General features: G+C 35.0%; 1 protein-coding gene and 1 long non-coding RNA gene across 11 annotated transcripts in view; both read right to left on the minus strand.

Annotated features, from left to right (window-relative positions):
- The window catches only part of Myo81F (Myosin 81F), a 2624640-nt gene that overhangs the window by 1621414 nt on the left and 978425 nt on the right, over nucleotides 1-24801 (minus strand). The gene's annotated exons all lie outside the window — the stretch shown is intronic.
- On the minus strand, nucleotides 422-2834 carry LOC139353021 (uncharacterized). Its single transcript, XR_011604119.1, has 3 exons — nucleotides 1174-2834; nucleotides 1046-1102; nucleotides 422-982 (listed from the first exon to the last, which is right to left on the minus strand). It is a non-coding gene; the product is annotated as an uncharacterized lncRNA (long non-coding RNA).

Consider the following 24801-nt stretch of genomic DNA (forward strand, 5'->3'; position numbering starts at 1 on the left):
TTTAAAAAATGTTTGTTTTCGGAAGAGGAAGTGGTAGGCTCTATGTCAATGATTAGATCTAAAAATCATCTTTTATCAACAATTAAATGTAAAAAAGTAGTTCTCAGTCATAAAGACACAAAGGTTCTTATACAAGACAATAAAATTAATACACTACAATATGGCCATTATAAAATAGATGAAAAAAGATTAGAAAATAAACTTAATGAAATGGATTCAAATATTTATGTTTATGAACAAAGAATAAAAGAAATAGAGAATTGTTCTAATAGAAATAATTATCAAGAGAATGAAATAGAAAAATTATGGAAAAATATATATGAATGTGAATTTGAAATGTTTTATACAGAACTAGAATTAAATTTATTAGATTGTAAAAAAAATGAATAAATGTACTCTATAATTGTAAATAAGACAGAACAAACAACGCTTTTTTATTTAAAGGGTAAAATGTAAGGTAATGTATAAACTAAATATTACAATTCACAATATTATTATTATTATAAAATTTTTATTTAACAGAACAAACATCGCTTTTACTTACAGGGTAATGTTAAAATTTATGAGAATTAACAGAACATGAAAATTTGAATTTAACAGAAGAATTACAATATTTTCTTTGAATTACATTCAATTTGTTTACTTTCTTCTATATTTAGTGGTATAGTTTGTTTATAGTTATCTATACCACCCTGTAATCTATATACTTTATTGTCATCATTACTTAAAGGAATTGATTTAATGTATTTATCATTATCTTCATCTAAATTAAACGGTATAGTTTGAACATAGTTATCTATACCACCCTCAACAAGAATAGTTTCATCCTCACTAGATGATCTTGGAATACATCATCATAAATCATCCGGATTTTCATCATCATAAAGGATTGTATCATGGTCATCATCATCATCATCATCGTCATCACCATACAAATTATGAGAAAATTTACCATCCTCTTTTATATTAATGTTTTGGAGATCTGAAAATATAAATATTTTACTATATATATATACAAATATTATTTTATATGTATTTAACCAACCTTTTTGAGCTCCATCCGAAATATTATTTTCAACTTTTTTATTTATGTTTTGGAGTTCTGAAAATATATATATATATATATATTAGTATATAAAATTATATATATATATATATATATATTAAACTCACCTTTTTTTAATTTACTCGAATTATTATTTTCATCTTCTATTTTTATATTCTGTAAAAATAAACATATTTCCCTACTAAATCAGATTATGTTATAATATCACTATTAGTTATTTTGAAATCGTTAATATCGTTAATTGATATTTTATCTGTACTAATCTGACTTTCTTTTTTATTTAAATATTCAAGCATCATTTGAGCTGCTAAATTTCTCTTTCTTAAATATATCCCATTAATTCTTTCTGCTTCCTCTATTTCAATTTCTTGGATTTGTGGAGCATCACTAAGATAACCTGTTTCTTCTTCTTCTATCTCTTCTCTTTTACTCTCTTGTTTGGAGAGAAGATCAGCATCCTTTGATATTTTTTCATAGACAATCCTGTCTTTTCGTCTCTCTGCATTAATTACTGTTTGGGATAAAACTTCTGCCAATTCAAAACAATTTATTCTTAAAGTTGCTAAGGGGGTATTAGTATTGCGTTTAGATTTTTGATGGCGTTGGCGATTAGATAAATATTTTAAATTCATACGCTTAGATTTACTTAGACTTCGTCTAGAATGTGTTCTTCTATATATATTATTGTAATGACATTTAACTCCTACTGTAGCAGTTTTGTATTGGATGGTAAAGAATCTGTTTAGACCCCTTCTTCCCAAATCCATATGCCCTCCTATTCTCCTTTCATTTTCAACTAATTTTTGCTTAAAATTCTCAATTATAGCTCTCTTTGTGAATTCGATTTGAGAGTTGTGTATGTTTTCAGTGCTTTTTAATTTATGAGTAGTGTTCCTTTTTATTGGAACCCGACTTACACTTTCAAATTCTGTATCACTATCACTGATCCCCAACACTAATTCTTGTGACGTATTACTAAATGTTGGTGCTCGACTTACGTTTTCAAATTCTCTCTCACTATCAATTATACCCATATCAATTTTTTCTGATTTTTCTTCTCCTATGTTCTTATTTTCTATGTGATCAACACTTTCATTTTCGCTATTAAAATCAAAAAGATTGGTTGGGGTTGTAGTTGTTGATGTAGCTGTTTTTGTTGTATCTTCTTCCAGAAGTTCTTTTTTTAATGTAGTTGCTGCTGTTGTAGTTGTTGTTTCTTCCTTCTCCTCCTCCTCCAGAATTCCCCTTCTCATTGTAGGTGTAGTTGCACTTGTTGTAGTTGAGGTAGATGTAGTTGTAGTAGATGTTGATTTAGTAGTTTCTTCTTCAACTGTACTTGCACTTGTACTTGTTGTTAAGTCTTTTTCATTAATGCTACCATTAATAGCATTAAATATTTTAGTATCGAGTTCACTTTTTAAGTTTGGTATCTCCTTTTCATCACTTGTCTTGTTTATGAGATCCATAAAAATATGACTGTCCTCTAGGATCTCAAATTTTAAGTCAATTTTAATGATTTTTTTTAGTTTTGGAACATTGATAAATAACCCAATCGAATTATTGGAAGTCGATGGGTTTTCAATTAAAGTCATTTCATTGGGGAGTGGTACCATTTTCACCATCGGATTAAAGAGGGAAAGTATCACAAAAAATATTATAAAAACCGTCATTTTAATTTTGATTTTGTTTTTTTGACAATCGAACAAACGAACTATCGAATGAATAAGCAAACGATCCGAAATTGAGTTGCGTGAACGAATAGATGGAAACTGAACACTTTTTGAAATTCTTCTGCCTTTATACCCTCCAGATTTGTATATATAAATATGTAACGTTTTGTTTAAATTCTTATCTGTACATGCTTTTCTTCACACTTTATAAATAGGAATTGCGTGATTGTGAAGAAACATAATTTATTTCACGCATTGACGTCAATGTCTACATTTTTATTGTTGTTTATAGAATTTCGTTTTTATGAATCCAACTATCTTCTGATTTTGAAAGGCCTACCCAACGCACAAGCACATAATCAAGTTCCACCCAAAATTCTTATCTGTATATACTCTTTTAGTCTAGCCAACGCACAAGCTCATAATCAAGTTCCGTTCCGTTTATAAATAGGAATTGCGTGCTTGTGAAGAGGAAACATAATTTATTTTCACGCATTGACGTCAATGCCTACATTTTAATTGTTCTATGCTTCCACTTGTTCTTTATAGAATTTCGTTTTTATGAATCCAACTATCTTCTGATTTTGAAAAGCCTAGCCAACGCACAAGCACATAATCACCTTTTTGTTTCACAATCTTTTCAACAAGATAAGTATTAGGGAATTTTGTTTTTTTAATTTCTTGTTTATAGAAACCGCCTTGTACTGGATCACCCTTCAAGTCCTCAAGTAAATATGTGGTGGGGGATGTATTTTGTACTTTCCGAATTCGAAAAATTTCCGTTGTCCAGTTTGGGGTATAGCCTTTTTCAAAGACATGTTTATATTTACTTATTCGTACATGATCCCCCTCTTTAAAGTCCCCAATTGTAAATATTTTTAGATGATTGTATGATCTCATCAAAATCTGTTTTTCATTTTTAGCATTGACGTCAATAGGCTTCATTTTAATCGTTCTATGCTTCCTGTTATTATAATTATTAATCAACTCTTTGTATATTTGAAGCCAAGTATATTTTCCATTAAAACTAAACTCACGCCACATAAGTTCTTTTATTGTTCTATTAAAACGTTCCACAATAGATGCTTTAAGAGTACTAAATGTTGAGTAATGATTAATTTCATATCTTTTCATCAATTCTCTAAATTGTTTATTATAGAATTCATTTCCATTATCTGTTTGTAAATTCTTTGGTACTCCACGACCAGATTTCATTATTTTTTCCATTGCTTTTGTAACTTCATCTGCATTTTTTGATTTTATTGCTTCACCCCATCCATATTTAGAAAATGTATCTATTACTGTTAACAAATACCTATACCCCTTATTTGATGATGCATATGCCCCCATTTCAACCAAATCAGCCTGCCATAAATCATTAATACCCTTTACTATAACTCTACGTCTTGGGAAATTCTTGAATGATGGGCGATGTAACTCATTTACAATATCTCGTTTACTCATAGCTTTATTTTATCTGGTATAAATGGTTTCTTCTCTAAAGATTCAGTTTCACCTTTTAAAACTGAGGTTGGTGCAATTATATAATTGAAAATGTTACTTTCTATTTCATTTATATCCTCCACTACCTTATTAAAAGTTTTCATGAGAAATTCCAATTTTTTAGAAATTTCACTCACTTTTCCCTCAATATTATTGATTCGAGGTCTTAATCTAAAGATTTGTTGTTTCTGCGGTTGCTTAGAAATTTCATTAGATGTATTCTGTACTACTTTACTTATTTCATCATCAATATAAATCTTTGTTGCAATATCATTTTCATGAATGGGGGGTAGGGAATTTTTAAATCGTTTCCTCTGAACATTTAAATGTCCATCATAATCATTAAGTATACTTTGAAATTTTTCTAGACCTTTTGTTATATCTCTTGAGTACTCTTTCTCATTTAAAAAACAACCAAACTTATCAACTGACATTTTAATTATAAAATAAATAATGAAAGATTGGTATATTTATGTATGATCCACATTAATTGTTAAAACTTCTTCTTCGTTTACACAATGTGCAAATGGACTTTTCCGAAGTATTATTCCATCTATTTGTGTCTGATCAGAACGAATGATTGGTGGAGGTTTTTTTAAATGTTGGTTTATGAATTTGTTAAAATTTTCCAATTTATCAACAAACTCTTTTATTGAATTATGTATATACTCCATTTGAGTTATCATTTTTATTACTTTACTTTCCAGCTCTGATACTCTTTTATTTCGTAGTTGAAATGATTTAGTTATAGTTTCCATTTGATGTGATTTCGCTTCATTAATTTTATCATCAACATACAATTTAATAGCCAAATCATTTCCGTTTATTGGTTTTGAAGAGTTTTTAATTCTTTTTTTCTGAACATTTATGTGACCATCAGTGTCTATATATATACCTGTAAGACTCTCAACTTCCCTTTTGAAAAGCAAGGAAAAATCTCTATCATTTGAAAAGTGACCAAACTTGTCAATAGACATTTTACTATTAAACAAAATGAGAAAATGTTTTCTATTTTATTAATATATTATTTTTGCTTCCCGCAATTCTTCTATTATTGAAAGAATTTCATTAGTATGGTTATTATTACCAGCCGCTCTCGATGCCATTAAGAGTTGCAATCTTTCAACAAGTTCATTAACATTATCCCAATATACATAGTTTGGTGGTATTTTTTGTAGTCTCATATACCCAGAACCAGTATGTTCTTCATTTACTGAAGATGATATTAATGGTTTAATAATTGAAGAATATTTTTTAGAACGATTCCCCTTTACTTGACCATCTGGTTGATAGTTTCTTTTGTGAGCACTTGTTTCAATTAAAATGTTTTTATATGATTCTAAATCGTTCTTAGTATAATCCTTAGGACTATTATGAAAAATTAAAGAGTATAGACCTGGTGATAGAGTCCATAAATTTCCACTTCCTAATTCCATCAAATTTTTTTTAATTTTAAGTGTTGTATTACCCAACATTAAAATATTATTTTCTTCTCTTGGTCCATAACTATTGTCTAAAATCTTTTCTTGCTTTAACTGATTAATGTTGAGATTGTACTTCACCCCGGTTTCTTCATATACACTTTCATTTAAATCATCTGTGTGAGGTTGTTGTGAAACATCGGATTCATCTATAAGAGACTGTTGTGAAACATCAGATTCATCTATAAGAGACTGTCGTGAAAAAGCATCAACATAAGCATCACTCTCACTATCACTTTCGATTACTCTCTCGTGTTCCCTTTTTTCTTTTTTACTTTTAGGTACTCTTATATTCTCTTTCTTGAACTTAGTCTTAATATCATGTGTATCATTAATATATTCCTTTTTATTCAATTTTTTATTTTCAGTGAGTAATTCATGTAAAGGTTCTGTAATAGGTTTAAAAGTTTCCTCCAAATTTGATACGTTCTCATTTTTTATTTGTTTCAATTCATTAAATTTTCTTTTTAATGAATTTCTACTTTTCGTCAACTGTTCTAAAAGTTTACGCTTCATTGTTGTCGTTTTCTCTGATACTCATGTGCTACTGGGAAAAATGTACTATAATTTAAATATTTATAACAAAGAGTTTGAGTTTGAGTTTTATAAAACTTTATTTTTATTTTTATTTTTATTTATCAAAATAGATACATTAATAATATTAAAAATGAAAACATTTTAAGCTTTATTTAATTCTAAATAGAGATTGTTATCCTTCTTTTTAATAATACAAAAAAGATTATCTTTTATATAATCAATTGTTGAATCCTCTAAAGTTGAGTATCGTTCCGGCAAGTACAGCATATACTCTTCAAGTTCAAGAGTGAGGGTCATCCCAAAGCTGGTTTTCTTACGTTGAGCACGTCGAATAGGGTAGCACACCTCCGATTCCATCTTCGCCTTTGTTAAGAGAGGTTTTGGTGCGTTACCATTAAACTCCTTGAGTACTTTCATCATTCCCGGATTGACCATTTGCAGTTGTTTCTTCTTGTAGTTGTTTTCGTTGTTTTTTTTGCTTTTACCTGTTTTTGTTGTTGATTTTAGTTGTTATTTTAGCAGTTGTAGCTGTTTTTTGTTGTTTAATTTACCTGTTTTTAGCAGTTGTAGCTGTTTTTGTTGTTAATTTTAGTTGTTTTTAGCAGTTGTAGCTGTTTTGTTGTTAATTTTAGTTGTTTTTTAGCGGATGTAGCTGTTTTGTTGTTGTTTTCAGCTGTTTTTAGCAGTTGTATCTGTTTTAATTGTTGTTGTTGTCTTACTGTTTTAACTGTTTTTTATGTTGTTCTTATTGTTGTTGATTTTGATGATTGCAAGATTTTTTAGGTTGAAACTTTAGGCTGAGAACGTTTTAGCTTGAAACTTTTAGGTTGAGACTGTTTGCAGGTGGTTTTTAAATGTGTGTTAGAATAACTTTTGATCGAGTTTTTATACCTTGAGGTAAACTAACCCTCCCTGTTCTCTCTCATTCTTGATTTAGCATCGACCAATCATAGCAGTGAATAGCATGTAAATAGGGTGGGTTTCAAGAATCATAGAGAAATTACTTGATCATAGTGTAAAAGTTAGGGTGGGATAGAGAGAGTAAGAATTGGAGGGACAGGTGTCCACAGTTGGTACTATTAAAGTCTTGTTTTCTCTCATAGTTATAGTTAATGTTATTCCCCAAGTATTTCACAATTTCTTTTGGGGGTTGTAAATTTCCAAAACTATCAAAGTAATGTATACTTTTTTTATTTTTGTTATAAGCTACCCAATGTGTACCATTTGATGAACTATCATCTAGGTTTATAATTCCTGACTCTTCTCTCCAAGGAGATTTGGGGAGTGAGTCTCTCATAAACACACCTCGGAAATGTGGAATGTACTTTTGAGCAAAATTCAAAATTTCGAAATTTGAAAGAGGTTTTTTAGGTAGCTTAGTAATTAGTTTTTTGGATTTCCTCTAAATGGATTAAGATATAATCCATAACCTTTTCTATAAGGTTTAAGAAACATACCTTCACCCACCTTAATACTTTCCATTTTCTTATTATGTTGCTTACTCTCTTCTAATTGTTTTTTCCCCATATTTGCATTATTAATAGTTTTAGCAATAGCTGCACTACCAGAGGCGAGACTACCTAATGCACTTAGTGCAGTCAAAATGGGTACAATAGGTAAAAAACCACCAATTTTCGGTACATTAATAATACGAGGAATCTTAATTTTTTTTTTATTTCTGCCAATTGATTTATTGACTGCTTTACGTGCAACCTTAATCGCACTCATTAGATCTAGTGGCTTCTGAGTTTTCAATGCCCGCATTCCTGTTTGGATAACATTTGAAAAACTCTTTACCTTTGATTTCCTTTTCTTACACTTTCTCCTTGTTCCCTTTTTCACACCCATTCCGAATTTCTTTTTTGTTTTCATAATATTTGTAATCAAGTATGCTGCTGTTTTCTCTGCAATACTACTATCTTTTGAACCAACACGTTCCCACGCTTTATTTATTAGTACTGCGTCAGCCCTATGTCGATCAGCTAGATCCTTATATTGTGAATATGCAATATCATGTACTCTACAAGCTTCATCCAATTGATTTATCCCACGATCACCGCGCTCCAACCTTTGTTTTAGCTTTGTTCCAGGTCCACAAAAATTATAACCAGGAATATGTACTTCAAATGGAAGTGTGTTAATTATTTTGTTGATAATACCACTACCTCGTTTCAAGTTTGAACTCTGACTGCAACAATTATAAAAACTTTTACCCATTTTATATAATGTTTAATCAAGGAGCATTTCTCATCGAATGAAGTACATTACACACGTGAATATGCGTTTAATACGTCAAAAACAAGAAATCTGTGTTAGAAATATCGAGGGTGGTGATCATTCATTAACAAATTCAGTTCCACGACATAGTTCTAATACGTGATAACGCGAATATGATTATAATGTTTAAACAAGATGATTTAAATATGCGTCATATATATCGTGATCATGTAAATACTGATATGTCCTATGATTCATTTATGAAAATTTGTCAAAAGTGTTGGAGTGATAAATACGGATTCCTCATAATAAGTAAAGATAACGATATGGAAAAGGGAAGATACAGGAAGGGTTTTAATGAATTTATAATTATTTGAGAATATAAGTTTCATTCTGTAAGCTATATTTTCACAGTACATTATTAGACCCCAAAATGAGTAGATCATTCACTCTTACATTAAATGGTAATGAACCCATTACAAACATTTCTTATATCCCACCCATTGAACTGACAAATGGTGAATATGAGTGTGCACTCATTGACTTTCATATGTACAACTCTATACCCAATGTTGATATAAATAATAATCTATTTCATATTGGTGATAAAGTAATTAAACTTCCAATCGGGTCATATGAACTCAATGATATTTATGATTTTCTAAAAAATAAACTAAAAGATTATGATCTTGAGAAAACATTTCAAATGGAGAGTAATAATAACACACTTCAAGTTCATATTACAACTACCAAGGAACCTATTTATTTTAATAGAAACAACTCCATTGGACAATTGCTTGGTTTCAATAAAAAAATAATTTATCCCGACTTGAAAAGAACATATATATCTGATCAACCTGTCAACATTTTAAAAATAAACACAATACGCTTAGTATGTAATATTATAAGCGGGTCATATATTGATAGTAGACAAGATCATTCATTATACGAATTTGGAATTAATGTTCCACCAGGCTATAAAATGAATATCACACCACACAATCTTTTTTACTTACCAGTCAACACTAGAGAAATAAGTACACTCTCTATTCACATAACTGATCAGAACGGTGAATTAATAAATTTACGCGGTGAAAACTATACAATTCGTTTACACTTAAGATTAATACAATGATTATATACAATAAAAGAGGTGATACCTACCATCATCAGCACACTTTAAAACATAAAGTTATAGGAAGAGGATCGAAACCAAAAAGTCACACACTTACATTAAAAAATAAGTTAATTCTTAAATCATTGGGCTTCAAAGTGCGAGTTTAACTAAAGTCATGGGGTTGAATGAAATATTGGCAGTACGGGAAAAACCTTTCTCTGATGAAAGTATATCAAAGAAGGAATATCACAGCTATCAACCCTATCAACAATCATTTAAATCCAAAATCAAGATTTATATGTACTCCCCCATGAGAGTCTTCTAAATTTTCAAGGAGATATTACCCTAATTAAGGAAGGGGGAGTGGTAGAAACTCAAAATGTTATTGCGAAAATGAGAAATAATTGTATGGCATACTTTTTAGATGAAATACGCTATGAAATCAATGGTGTTGAAATAGATAGAACAAGATTTAGTGGTATTACTTCTACAATAAAAAACTTTGTTTCTTTAAATCAATTTGAAAGCAAGAGACTTTACAATTCTGGATGGAGTGGAGGACCCGTTTTCAATTTAAGCCCCCACTTCAACTTTTCAATACCCCTTAAAAACCTACTTGGATTTGCTGAAGATTTCAAAAAAGTATTATTAAATTGTAAACATGAACATTCAACATGACAATTTTAATGATGTACTTGAACAAGATAAATTTGAGAATGCACAATTAGTCGGAAAATATCATCTCAATATGACTAATATTACATGGAAAATTCCTCATATAACACCCAGCGATTCAACGAAAATTAAAATGTATGATATTATAAAAAGTGGAACCAATCTACCGATTGCATTCCGTAGTTGGGATACATACATTAATCCTAAACTAAGTAATGGAACAAATCATGTTTGGAATGTTAAATTAGCTGCTAACCGAGAACGTCCACGATTTGCTTTAATTGGATTTAAAGATAACCACTATCTGATTACAAACAATTTAAGAAATCTAAAGGTCTATTTAAACTCTGAAACTTATCCCTACGATGACTTAAACTTGGACTTTGATAAAGATCGATTTGCTCACCTATATGATATGTACTGCAAGTTTCAATCTAGCTACTATAACCGAAGTGAATCTCCTTTACTATCACCTACAGACTTTAAAACTAAAGCTCCTATTATCGTAATTGACTTATCATATCAAAATGAAATGGTTAAATCGGGGCCCATTGATGTTAGGATTTCAATTGAACTTACCAAGCCCGCTATCGAAAATGTTCAAGTATATTGCGTGCTCATACATGATCGTTTAGTTGAATATAACCCGTTGAATGGTCTAGTTCAGCGGATTGTCTAACAATTAATCAGTCAATCATGAGTGAAGATATTGTTGCAATTGATGTTCAAGGATTTCTTGGGAACAACAATAAATTTATTCTAAAGGAAATTGGAGTCGTATTCAAAAACGAGACAATCTTGAATTCTAATTTTATCATACACTCTCCACATGATTTTATTGAATTGAATAAGAAATGTAGAAAAACAGCTACTTGGCTAACAAAAAAACATCACAAAATTTATTGGAATGATGGAGTATACTTTTTCAAAGAAACACAAATGTATCTAAGAGAAATAATAAGAAAACAGGAAATAATTTGTAAGGGATATCAAAAAAGGTTATTCCTACAAAAATTTTTAAAAATTGATAATGTAATTAACATTGATGAAATTGGTTGTCCCTCTCTAAAAATAATGGATGGAAAGCACTTTCCATATTGTTCATTACATGCTCGGGATGGTGTCTGCTCTCTGAACAATGCTCATAAAATCTTAAACTTTTACACAAACGAAAACTCCTAAACACCTTTTAGACAATTCATTCACATTTTGAGAGTCGGGAAAATAAGTTTACGAAATGACTGATTCTAATAACAATCTTAATATACCGACTTATTCATCTTTAATAAATAAAATTAATTTTTTTATTAATACATTTGGAAATATGATTTCAAAAGAGGACTTGAAATTACTACTGGGGACAAGGAACATGTTCATGGGTACTGACGTAAAGGAGTTTATAAAAACAACATTTGGAGAACATTTAAATTTATGTACATTTTCTAATGATAATATAGAAACTTGTGCTTGTTTTCATTTTGTAATTCAACAATATAGAGTTAGAAAATTAATTTCATCATATATTGAAATTTTTAAATAAAGAGAAAACCAAAAAAAAAAATTTTCTATTGTTTTGAATTTGTTTTCGAGGGTGGGTCTATCATCAGCTGTTGCATTTTTTAACATCTGTTTTCTAAGTATAATACAACGAGTTATCTCTACCAAACTGATTTCCTCAAAAATTGAAGAGTTCTTAAGGGAGCATGGAAGTGAGATCTTCAAGGAACATGCTACGAAATTGAAATCATTTCATACATTTTTTAAAGATGTAGAAGCCACCCCACTAATTCATTCAAAGTATGGAGAACACCTATCATCCTGTGCATGGGCATATGATGATTGTAAAGTTGGACCTGACACTTGCAGGTGTATGCATGTTGAAAAGAGAGAAGAAGACGCCTTAAAATTGATGGAAAGATACATTCATTTATTTAAAAGACTCAATGTAAACTAATTTAAGACGAATATATAGAAATAAAAACGTATTTGACTAAACAAACGATCTCATTTGTTTTTGTGTATAAATGTGTTTATTCTGTTAGGAACCACCACCACAAGCACCGCCACCACCACCATCCCTCTTACACTCCTACGCTCACTTTCCCATCTAAAGCTCGCTAAAGAGGGGAGAGGTTACCGAACTCACGCTTGTTTCACACCACAAAAGTATGCGGTCTAATATCCCTCAAACCAACACCTTTTGACCACAAGACCGTAGCCAGGTTACACTAACAGGTGTCACCTACAACCCTAATTGAATCAACAAAACGCCCACGCATAGAAAAACAACTTCCCTTCCTCCTCCTCCTCCGCCTAAATATAGTTTTACAAATTCATACGCATGACAAAACACCCCTTGTAAAACGAATAGTTTTCTAAAACTGAACTACTTTCCACATTTCTCCTTAACACATACATTTTTTGAAAATTTAGAAGGTAACCGTTTTCTCTCTCATGTAAGCGCATGAGAAAAAATTTTCAAATATGATTAAAGAAAAACGTATTTGACTAAACAAACGATCTCATTTGGTTTTGTTCTGTTAGGAACCACCACCACCACAGTCACCATTTTGACCACAAGACCGTAGGCAGGTTACACTAACAGGTGTCACCTACAACCCTAATTGAATCAACAAAACGCCCACGCATAACAAAACAACGTTTTTGTTGCACTCCCACGCTCACTTTCCCATCTAATGCTCGCTAAAGAGGGGGAGGTTACCGAACTCACGCTTGTTTCACACCACAAAAGTATGCGGTCTAATATCCCTCAAACCAACACCTTTTGACCACAAGACCGTAGCCAGGTGTCACCTACAACCCTAATTGACTCAACAAAACGCCCACGCATAACGCCTTCTAACCCAAGTTAGAAGCAACATAGTGATCTGTGTGCAACCATTGCACTCCACAAAATCCCACGCATGACAAAACACCCCTATCACACACGCAAGCCAGGTGTCACCTACAACCCTAATTGACTCAACAAAACGCCCACGCATAACGCGTTCTAACACAAGTTAGAAGCAACATAGTGACCTGTGTGCAACCATTGCACTCCACAAAATTCCACGCATGACAAAACACCCCTATCACACACGCACCTTTAGCTTGAGAAAAAGACAAGACAAAACAAGACATATCAAAACACCACTATCTCACACTCCTACACACCACTTTCTAACCTCATTAAGTGACCTGTGTGCAACCATGCTCATCTAACTAGGGTCAGCAACACCCCCCTTTTTGAATTAATTATGCTAAGTAGGTCATTAGAACACCTGTGTGCAACCATGCGTGACTAATTAGGGTCAGTGTGCAACCATGCGTGACTAATTAGGGTCACCCCCACCTCCTTTTTTGACATGATTTATTACCTAGTGAGCCAGCTCCCGTATTAACTACCTACTCAAAGTGCCCTGCAGATTGTTAAGGGCCTTTCGAAAATACTGCTTGTATATATACGTATACGTGTCATAAGAAAAATTAAAGATATGAAAATAAAGAAAATAAAATAACATAAATGAACATTTTTTAATGAAAAGTAACGCAATATCTAAAACAGATTTTGAATACGTTACAGAAATAATACCCAAAATAGATTTAATTGATACTAAAACAGTGGACTCCACTGCCAATGTAATTAATAAAATCGAATCAAAAACTGTTGATACCGATTTAACAAACATATTATTATCAATAATTGTTTTTATTATGAGTGCATACATTTTGTATAAAGCCTATATGTACCACAATAAGTGTGCATCAAAAGGAGCTATAAGCAGAAGCCAGGCCAACGATCTGGATAAGATTTAAATTAGTAAAGCACAAACAATTATTTTAAAAATATGTTTTAAAATAAAAATAAAATACGAAATTTGTATATGTATGCAGTGACATTCTAAAAAATAAGAGAATTAAAATTTTGAAAGGAAATAAAAATTATTAACAAATTAAAATGAATACCACAGATTGCATCAAAATTACTATAGCCAATCAACCAAATTTTGAGAATAGGGTATTAGACATACTTTGAAACAGAGCAGAGCCTCTATCAATTTCAGATTTTTAAGACGAATATATGAATAGGTACGACCTAGCTTTTCCCCCGCTTATTCATTGCAGCGGTACGCCAAAAGCAACAGTACTGTCTACAGTAAGAAACTGTAAAGTATTCTCGGAAGTAGACATACACCCAGTGCTAGGACATATAAATGTGCTAAAAATTAATACAACAAAAAAAATAATAAATTCTTAGTATGGAATGGGAGCAATTAACTCTCCACATACGAGAATTAAAGGACACATTTGACAAGTCTTACAAATGTATAAGCCAAAATTGGCCAATAAAGACACTATTAATAAACCGGCAAAGCTTCTTGTAAATTCTTTCAATACTGCAAGAACTTTAGTACATGAAAATAGGAAAGCAATAAATAAAACGAATTGGTCAAAATTATATAAATTATTGATCAAGTTACGTACAAATCTAATAATGTCAAAGATAGGTATAATTTAAATATATCAATACCGACAATTTTAAATACTCCTTCGACAATAGATAAAGAAATAGACCTAACGAAAAATGAAGATTCCGATTCGAGCGAAGGAATCGAAATAAAAGAAAAAGATCTACATGATCTAACAATTCCTGCAGTTATAACAGTAACAGAAGCAGGAGAAGAAGAAGATATAGAATCAGATATAAGCGTGCCAGGCTTAAGAGAAAACATAATGGCAGATCCAGCAGCCCAAACGGCATATATAAAAGATATCTCGAATGCCATCACGGAATTTAACGGGCAAAAGATACATCTTCAAAAATTCATAACACCCTTGAAGTTGGTTAACTTGACTAAAGGTACATTCGAAGCTTAGGCTGTAGAAGTCATTAAATCCAAAATTATAGGATCTACACTATACAAAGTACAGAATGAAACAACAATAAATTCAATAATAAAGAAATTGCAAGACACTATAGTCGGTGAAACATCCGACGCAGTCAAATCGAAAATGGCGAAAACAAGCCAGAAATGCAAAACAGCCGAGAAATTTACATCAGAAATAGACAGCTTATGAATGCTTCTTGAAGCTTCGTACATTGACGTAGGCCTACCAGCCGAACACGCTGACAAATTCAGCACAAAAGAAGCCATTACCACAATGGTTAAAAATTGTGAGCATGGCCGACTAAAAACAATTTTAGAGGCAGGCAACTTCACAACTATGAATGAAGCCGTCACTAAGTACATACAATGCAGTACCGAAATGACAGGCAATGCTAATTCAATACTGTACACCCAAAGAGAAAACAACTATCGCGGTAACAACTTCAGAAACAATAACCGCGGTAGGGGCAATAACCGAGGTAATTATCAGCATAATGGATATTTCCAATATAATGGCTATAACCAAAGTAACGGTTATAACCGATACTATAATAATCATACCAACAAAAATTACAGAGGTCGAGGTTATTATAGAGGAAACAACCGTGGTGGAAACACCAATAACAACAGATATAATAACAACAATACAAATGCGAATACCAAAAGACAGAACAATAATAATCTCCGGCAGGTACAAACCACGTCGGAAAACCAACAAAGACCCTTAAGATAAAAAACACAGTAAAGAATACGGTTCATACTATCAATCTTAATTTCAATCTTTTTGTCTCTCTTAAAAATGAACACAGAAATAAATTATATACATTATTAGTTGATACAGGTGCGGACATCTCTTTAATAAATGAAACTTTGGACTCCTTTACCAATGTTGATTATAAAAATATTACCCAAATACCAGGTGTTGGTGAAGGAATAACCAACTCAAAGGGATTAATATCAATAGACCTTCTTTCAAGCAACTATGCTATACCGCATAATTGTCATATAGTAACATCAAATTTTCTTATTCCATGTGATGGAATTATAGGCATAGACTTTATGAAAAAATACAATTGTCAAATAGATTTAAAACCAGAAAACGATTGGCTCATACTGAGACCAGATAACCTCTATAATCCGATTCACATTCCAATAAACCATACACTAGAAAATAATTTGACAATTCTATCAGCAAGATCCGAAGTAGTCCAAAAAATTGCTATAATTTCAGCAACCAGGTATATATTAATACCAAAACAAAGAAATCCAAAATGGTGTATTCATTGGAAATTCCATTGCAGATTTTTGAATACAACTGATAAAACTGCAATCATTCAATTAAATACATTGAAAGTTGAACCATTGGATGATTACGACATAATTAAATCTAATAAAAATGTAAACAAAGAAGAAATTTTAGACAAACTGAACAAAAATTTTCCACCTCAGTTCAAGGAAATATTAACGAATTATGCACGAAATACACAGATGTTTTCGGAACAGCTATCAACTAATAATTTTTACATACAAAAAACAAGAATGAAAGATGATGAACCAGTGTACATAAAGAATTATAGAATTCCCCACAGTCAAAAAGACAAAATAGAAAAACAAGTAGACAAATTAATTAAAGACCAAATAGAAGAACCTTCAGTTTCTGAAACAAAAAATTACCAAACTCAAAGTGGCACCATGGGATGATATATTTGGAAATATTTCAATAGATAAATTTAAAAAAAAAAGGGGAACAAAATTTTAAAATCATTAAGCGCTACTAAACCCGGTGACCCTCATAACAAACAAATAACACTGCCGAAATCAGATCAAGGAAATTAATATGCAGTCACATTAATATGTGATCTGTCAAAATACCTTGTTGCCATACCAGTACCAAATAAAAATGCAAAAACAGTAGCAAAGGCTATATTCAAAGAATTTGTTCTAAAGTACGGTCCATTGAAGACGTTCATTACGGACATGGGAACAGAATACAAAAATTCTTAAATCGTCAACAGACTGTCGGAACTGTGGAACGAAGCCACAGAACTTGTAATGAATTTATACGTAAATACATCTCAACTGATAAGACGGATTGGGATGTATGGCTAAAATATTTTCTTTACTGCTTCAACACGACACCATCTATGGCACATGATTATTGTCCATATGAGTTAGTATTTGGAAGAACTTCGAATTCACCAAAACATTTTAACAGCGTAGATAGAATAGAACCACTATATAATATAGATGACTACGCTAAAGAATCCTAGTTTAGATTAGAACAAGCATTTAAGAGAGTTAGATTAATGTTAGAATTTCATAAACAGAAACAAAAAATTAGCTATGACAAAAGTACTTTAGATTTTGATTTCAAAATAGGAAAACAGGTTTTATTGAAAAATAAAACAGGGCATAAGTTATACTTTAAATATACTGGACCCTATAAGGTTGAAAGTATAGAAGAAAAAGATAACAAAGTATTTTCAAATAATAAAAATAAGAAACAAACAGTACATAAGGATAGACTAAAAGTTTTTATTTGTTAATCACTTTAATTTTCTTATATATATAAAACGTATGGCCCTACATAAATTAAGAACCATAATGATGATGGAAATACAATACAAACAATAAAAATAAAATAAAATAAATAATACTTTCTGATTAAAAAAAATAACACTTTCACAAAAAAAAAATGTTATAAAATATGATGTTTATTAATATTATATATACATAAGAGTATAGTAAGAAAATAACTTCATAGAATTATTAAAAAAAAAAAATCATGATATCAATATTTTCTGATTAGAACAAAATTTTGTTTTGAATAATATAATATTTTCCAATTTTGTATATTTCCTATACGATACAAAATAATTTCTATAATTTTTAAATTTTCAAATATATAAGTTCTAAAAGATAATTTCATAACTAGAAATAATTTCATTTTATAACGTTTTGAAAAAAAAAAAAAATATTCTTTAGAAAATAACTTCATAACATTACGTTATTTTTCAAAAGGAGGGAGATGTAATGTGCATGTATCATTGTATCGAGTACCCACTGTACCGACACCAACATTGTGTTACAGTGTTATTAAACAAATACAAAAGTGCCGGCCGCTAAACTCGTGCGACCAGCCGAAATATGAACGCGCCTCAGAGCCCAACTTATGGGAAGTGCTAGTGTCAGCATATTCCCATGGCCTGAGTGCAGACACATACAATGAATGCATATAAAACTTTTCTCGCGCTCTCGCTGCTATCAGCCAAATACATTTGTGAGCATATACTTTGATATATATGACGGCCGCTGCCAATATTTGCAGGCAGCGCAGCCGCGAATAGCTAGCTTTAAGTCACTCATAATTTGACAATTGAATAATAAAGATCTTCCCGTGGCCGTTGGCCACGGACACCAAATTTCTGGACTATTTTCTGGGCTCAACATTGATTCTACTAACCACAAGGAGGACCAGCAATACACAGGTACAAACCGACCATGATGTCGACCATGATGATACGCCCAGGTACTGTCGAAGCAGTACAGTAAGTAAGAGTACAGTACAGTAAGAGTACAGTACAGTAAGAGTACTGTTGATGGAGGTTCTAGTTCGGCAATGGCTGCTCCCTTTTCCGGATCCATGCCTATTCCTTCGCTCTTTCAGCTCTTTCCTGAAGAATTGTCACTTTTCCGAGTTCAACCTCAGTTTTGCTTCCTTTAGCCGTCGGAACACTTCCTTCAGGTTAGCCTTGTGTTCTTCTAGCGAGTGCCCGATCACTATGATGTCATCCTGGTAAGCAAATACGTGCAGAGATATATCGGGACCGTTCACACGGTGCAGAACCCGTTGAAAGGTCGCAGACGCCGAATGAAGTCCGAATGGCATTACCCTCCACTGGAATGAGCCTTTCCCCGGCACTGTAAGCGTCGTGTACTGCCTGCTGCTTTCTTTCAGAGGGATTTACCAGTACCCATCGTTTAGGTCCAAGCTGCTGATGTACCGTGCTTCCCTCAGTTGGTCGAGAATATAATTTATTCGGGGCATCGGGTAGGCATCCTTTATAGACTTGGCGTTGCTTTGCCTGAAGTCGACGCACAGTCTCCATTTGCCCGTCTTCTTTTAACCATCACGATGGGAGAGCTGTGTGGGCTTGTTGAGTGTTCTATGTATCCGATTTGGAGAAGTTCGTCCACCTTCGCATTGTTCTCCCCTTTAACTTTATTGGTTTGTCGTGTTGAAACTCGATAGCTCTGCCTCCAGGAATGTCGTCGTGTCGTCATCTTCGCTTACCTGTTGCACGACTGCCGCCGATAGCCTCTCCTCGAGCCATCCGTTGTGTCGATTCCTGGCCGGTATTATTATTTCGTGTCCAGCACACTTAATCTCGGTTCCGACTTGTGTTAGAAAGTTCCATCCCAACACCAATGAATCCACTACCCCTGATAGTATCAGCCGGCTTATGCTCAGCCGCTTATTCCCGAATGCGATTTCCACCTGCCAACCTAACTTGCCGTCTTATCCACGTAATCTTCCCGACGGCAACCAGGTTGTCCACCTGGTTCTTCGCTTATAAATCTTGCTGTTGCCCCGGGGTCGATTGTGGCCTTGTACGTGCCCTTATCAATCGTCACCGCTGCGGACAACTCCTGCTCGTCCTCGATCAGCTTGACCGTTAGTTTGGAGAGGTTGCATCTTGCGACCCCCGCTCGCCTCTCTTCGGCTGAGATCGCTGGGTATTTCCCGTCTGCTGGCAGCATTCGACGCTCCTGACGCCTATTCTCCCACACACCCACCAGAACAACAAGCGTTAGTGTCGACATCCCCGTGCCCAGTGTCCTTGACCGCCGCACTTTCGGCAGGCCTCCTGGGGGTCTGTGATGTGCGTCGTTTCACGAGGCCTTTGTGTTGCGCTTGGTGCATCTGTTGCTGTTGTGGTGGTGTCCATTGGCCTCCGCGTGGTGCGCCTGTTGCCTGCTGCCGTGGGACTCGGTGAGGTGGCGACCATTCGTCATTTCCCCGTGTTTCCTGGTTGCCTGTTTCTTCGCATCTTCTGCATTTGACCTGCGTTGGTGATGCCGACTTGGTCTTCGAGAATTTGTTTTCCTGCTCGAACGCTTCCCGTTCCTTTTCGAGTTCTACATACTCATCGGCTAATATCATTAGCGTATCCAGGTCCGACACTTTGTACACCCTTGGGAAGATCCTTAGACTTGGGGTGCGGTTTTCCTTGATGATCCTTAAGGTCTCTTTCGAAGAATGGCCTCACCATAGTTTGCATTTCGATCATGTAGTCTTTGAACGACTCGCTGAAGCCCTGCTTCCGTTGCCTGACCTGATCCGCTACCCTGGTGAAGAAGACAGAAAGTATGTGTGGAAGCAATCTATAAACTCCGCCCAGGTTTTCCATTGTTTTTTGTTGGCGATGAACCCTTAAGCAATTCCGGCATTGCCCTATGTGTCGGCGGTTTTTCCGCCCCGTCGAACCTGAACGACCATTCGCGGACCTGCTAAGCGACCCTTGCATAGTCTGACTGACTGGGTCTCGAGATCAGCGGTGTTTTTTCCTCTCCTGGCTTGACTCTCTCCTGTGGGCGTCTTTTTGTAAGTTGTCAACGCTCAGGCTTGCCACTATGTTGTCCTCTTCGGCCTTCGTTAGCGTGATGCTTGGGCCGGCTTTGTCGTGGTATGTAGCTTCCAGCTCGGCCCAGATGTCGAAGAGTTGTGCCTTTCAATGCCCTTCTCATGTCTTCTAATCTGCTGTCCAGGGCGACATTAAGCCTCTGTGCGACATTGGCGAAGTCCTCATTTTTAAGGCGATAGATCCACTTCTTTCCCATTCTGTTTAAGTCGCAATCACGTTGGGCGCCAGATGTAACGAACTGATTTTTGTGGTCTGCTCGCTACGAGAATCGTGTGGCTAGCTCAGTAGATTGTGTGTTTGTCACACCAAATTTATATAAACGTGACCGCTCAGTAGCTCAGTGAGAAAGCAAAGAGTTCATGGGTTCGTAGTGGGTTTATTGCGGGTATATTATTACAAGCGACTTGGAAGCTCGGATGGCCTTGATATCGCCACTTGTGGCCTTCGATATCTTCGACGGTCCTGGTATTTCGATGACCTCTCGCCTCGTTAAATCGGTGCTCCAGTCCTGTAGCTCCCTGAAGATCCTTGAAGCTCCCTGAAGATGCTCGCTCGCTACTCGTCTCTGACGTGTTGACCTTGCGACTGCTTATAACGACTCGGACTCGGAAGCGTCACCGTTCTCAGACTGGGGTGAACAGATGCTGCGCTCTCCAGGATCACTTCTTTCGACACACCGCCGCCTGTCCCTTGCTCTGTCCCGGATGGTCCCACTGGGGTTTCTGCTGAGCCCGCGCGGACAGTCAAGGTTAAGCGCCAGGAAGCTGTTTCGCGCTTTACTTCGCTTCTACGCCTAGTGTTAACGAACGTTCCACCCTAGCCTCACCCTTTTGCTTATTGTCCGGGACGTTTCCGCGTGGCTCGATCTGTCTTGCGTGGCTGTCGTGATGCGGTGGCTGGTTTGCTCCTGACAATGTCCTGCGCACTGCTTTTGGCTGTGCTGGCCGCGCGTCTGGACGTAGAGTGGCTTCTGGTACTCGGGGTTTCGGGCATACGCCGATCCGGGAATTCACGAGTCCAAACCGTAGGGCTCTCCTGGACAAGTCCACTCGAGACCGCACCGATCGACCGCTCTCCTTTCTGACTTGTTATACTCGGGATTCGGACACACCATTCCGGGACTTCACGAGTCGAAACCGTAGGGCTCTCCTGGACAACTCCACTCGAGACCGCACCGATCGACCGCTCTCCCTTCTGTCTTGTTCCACTCTTGTTCTCCAGGCGTAACGCCGGAACTTAGTTGACAGGGATAAACAGATCGCCTTGACCTAGCCGTGTGATGCCCTCTGGGCTTCAGCTACCAGCGTCTCAATTCGGAGATTCCTGGCATCCCAATCCCGAACGTCTCGACGGAGCGATTTTGCTCGTTGTTGGCTCCCACGGCGCTGCTTTCCGACGACTCGACTTGTTGTGGCTCCCTTGTAGTTTACTTGGTTGACTGACTGATCCCTTTGGTATCTTGACTGATCTTCTTGGTTTGACTCCTCGTGATCGACTGATCTACTGCCAGCGCCCTGCGGCTTTATATAGGGCGTCCGGGAACCGTTATTTCCCTTTTGCGCATGGCCCGCTGAATCTCTCCACTCCGGGTCCAAAGTCCGTGGCTCCTGTTTGACCCACTTGTCCTTTACGCCCCGCTTCCAAATGAAGTTCTGCGTAATGCTGCCGACCCACTGGTTCCCGCACGCCTGTGTGCCGCTCCGCTACAGAGATCTGGGACTTCTTCCTCCGGTCCAAAGTTCACGGCAAAGTCTAAAGTCCGGTGGAGTTTCGTTATTCCCTTTTGGACACGGCACTCTCGCTCTGCCCGCCAAGTCTCCACTCTCTCATTCTCCGCACCTTAGTCTCCAAATTCTCCCATTCTCCACCCTTGGTCTCCAAACTCTCTCATTCTCCAACCTTGGTCTCCAAACTTTCTTATTCTCCCACCGCTCCCCGCCGGGCCGTTACTACGCGAATTCGCCGCGTATCTGGTAAGCGGCCGGCCTTCTGTTGTTGCTGCTGCTGGGATTTGTGGGGAGTTAATCAGATGTATATAAACGACAAAATTAAAAGTGCACCAAAAATATTTTTTTTTGCTAAGGCCTAGTATCCAACCTAACAAAAAGTCGTCCAAAAACCAAAAACTTCATATAAAAAGAAAAAATCAAAACTGAAATTAAAAATTAAATATAAAACTAAAAATTCAAAAATAAATTATATTTTAAAATTTAAAAGTGAAATAAGAATTATAAAATAAAAATGCAAGAATACGTCAAGTGTTCAAGCAACAAAACCAACAACATATTAACCAACAAAATCAACAAATTATTCTCGAAAATAAAATCATCAAAAAACTGCAAAAGACAGAAAAAACAAACAACAAATACCAAAAACAAATTAACACAGGAAGTGAAACAATGAACTAACAAGGTCGCACACGTAATTGAAACCAGGAAGTTCCTAGAAGAACCAAAGAACACTTACGGAAGAAGCTAGCTGTGAGAGGACTACGAAGACCGAAGATCGAAGAAGGCATCGACGAACTGAAAGGATAACCAGGACTACTGAAGAAAGCAAATCGTGAGAGTAGAATTACTTTAAATTAAAATTTATATACGTAAAATTAAGAATATTCAGTATGGATACTAAACTTAATAAAGGAATATCAATATTCAGCTTCGCTAAAAGTGACAGATTAATCCTGGCGGAACTAATAAACGCACTACAAAATTTTAAAATGACTGATACAAATGGTCCGTCTACAAGCCAAAGCGCTAACAGACAAACACTCTAACAAACGTTAGCCATAATCGTCCGATTGAACGCTAGTAACGTAACAAGACGAAATAAAAAACTTACGTTCCCTTTTAGACTCAAGAGTTAATATAAACCGATCGACGATAGCATAACATGCGACAAAACTCTGGATAAATCCCTACCACAGTTTTCCGGAAGTCTAGAAGATTATGTGGCCTGGCGAGAAGCACCCGAAACCATGATGGAGTTATACGTTCGTAAGAGCCGCAGGTATTTTGTAGCACTAACCATTTTAAGAAATTAAACATCGGGAAAGGCCAATGATGCCTAAATAAATCACGGAATGGTTTTAAACTTTGACCCAATTTTAGCCAGGCTCAACTTCGTCTTTAGCGACAAGACACCTATTTACATAATTGAAAAAGAATGAAGCGTCCTCACACAAAATAAATTCTCAGCTATGGACTTTTATAATTTGGTTAACAATAAGTTAAACCTATTAATAAATAAAAGAGTATGCGTGGCAATTTTGGATCAATCGATAGGTATTATAAAGACTAATATATTTCAGTTTAAAAATTTTTTTATTTATCTAAAATAAAAATTGTGGGCACCACAGATTTCGGCGGTTTGTTAAAGTGGGCGTGGCATATTCGCGTAACAAACTTGCACTGCGTACAAGGCTACGGAATCGAAATCTGAAATCTCAACTCTTTGTCTTTTATAGTTTCCGAGATATCCGCGTTCATATTTACAATTTTTAAAGTTTGTGGGCGTTAAAGTGGGCGTGGCAAATTTTTTTTTGGTCAATCGATAGGTATTGATGAGAAAAATACATTTCAGTTAAAATTTGTATTCCAGCATCAAAACTGTAGGAGCCACAGTTAGGCCTCAATAGCCTAGCTCTTATAGTTTCCGAGATCTCAGCGTACATCCGGACGGACAGACAGACGGGCATGGCTAGATCGACTCGGCTAGGGATCTTGATCAAGAATATATATATTTTATGGGGTCGGAAACGCTTCTTTCTGCCTGTTACATACTTTCCGACGAATCTAGTATACCCTTTTACTCTACGAGTAAAGGTTATAAATACGTACTCCAACACCTATAACCAGGAAAAAAAACTATATCAACAACCATAACAGCCAGCTAAACGCACGCAAGTTGAGTCATCGGCTCAGCCAAAAAACAAACAGATGCGTATAAATAATATTTAAAAAGACCATTTTTTAAAAGAACAGTAGGCCTTCCACACATTT

Source organism: Drosophila suzukii, chromosome 3 (genome assembly GCF_043229965.1).
Source record: "Drosophila suzukii chromosome 3, CBGP_Dsuzu_IsoJpt1.0, whole genome shotgun sequence".
Lineage (NCBI taxonomy): Eukaryota > Metazoa > Arthropoda > Insecta > Diptera > Drosophilidae > Drosophila > Drosophila suzukii.